Raw genomic sequence first — 1,198 nt, 5'->3', positions numbered from 1 at the left:
GAATGTGACAAGTAGGAATATGACATTTTACTCAAAGCTAACAAGCATGATTCCTAGGTATGGGTTCTTTTGCTAGCCATGTACAGCTATCTACTCGGGCTTGTATATCTTTTCATGTAAAGTTATATTTCACCCATTTACCTGATGGCCACCTTCCTCACTGAGGCCCTCAGAGCATCACATAAGCATCAGGGGAGACTGACAAAAGGACAATCTGTGCTTAGGATTACTATTTGGTTCACAAGACTGATCATGTGAGTTTTAAAACCTAACAACCCAAACAACCCGCCCCCCCCCAGGTCCTTTGGTCATGCTAAAACTCCCAACAGACAGCAGCCATCAGTTAAGGAGTCAGTGAAGTTGAAACTAGAAAGGCGAATATAGACCCAATCTTTTCTGTTGCGGGTCTTTAGTTCTTGACAGACTTTAGGGGAAAAAAGTAGTTTTTTTTTTTTTTTTTTTTTTTTTTTTTTTTAATGGGTTATGAGCTAAAGAGGGACAGTTTGCACAGTTTGGACAAAATAGAAGTACTCTTACCAATAAATATGTCTCAAAATGACAAATAAAGCTCTCCAATTGGTGGCTCGGAATCCCAGCAAGAAGTGATGGGCACAGGCACGATGAGCTATGTACAGAGTGTAAACAGTAAGGCCCTTGAGGGGAAGTAATAAGGGCTAGGGCCAGGTGATGGGGTGTGCACGGAGGAGCCTGGGTGGCGGAGAGTGGGCCCAAGGATAAATACAACAGGCTTGTATGACGGCCATACAATCTGCCACCAAAGCTTGTGTGGTGGTGGTAGGTCCACTGGGTTCCTCCAGTCGGCAGTAAGAAGGAGAAATTTGTCCATTGAGGAGCCCTGGTCCCACTGACTTTTTCCCTAAGGGAGGCACTGGGGTAGCCGGCCAAAGCTTCTGTGCCCATTCCCCAGAAGAGGAGGGGCAGGCCTTCCTGGGCATGCTTGGGGCTGTCTACTCAGGGTTCAGGGCATGGAGGATGGGGCAGTGTTTCTCAAATAGGGATTGGGAGCAAATGGCCCCACGGAGCCCGCAGCCCCTCCCTTCTAAGAAAAGAGTTCTGGGCACCTGAGTCCAGCAGGGGGCCCCATTACTTTTCACCTTTCGAGGGCTCCAGCCTCAAGCTCCACCCAGTTCCTCAGGGATGCCACAGAGCAGCTGCCCTGATCAGTTTCCGGGTCTCC

The sequence above is a fragment of the Macaca mulatta genome, chromosome 10 (assembly GCF_049350105.2).
Source record: "Macaca mulatta isolate MMU2019108-1 chromosome 10, T2T-MMU8v2.0, whole genome shotgun sequence".
Lineage (NCBI taxonomy): Eukaryota > Metazoa > Chordata > Mammalia > Primates > Cercopithecidae > Macaca > Macaca mulatta.
Note: the sequence above shows the minus strand (reverse complement) of the source record.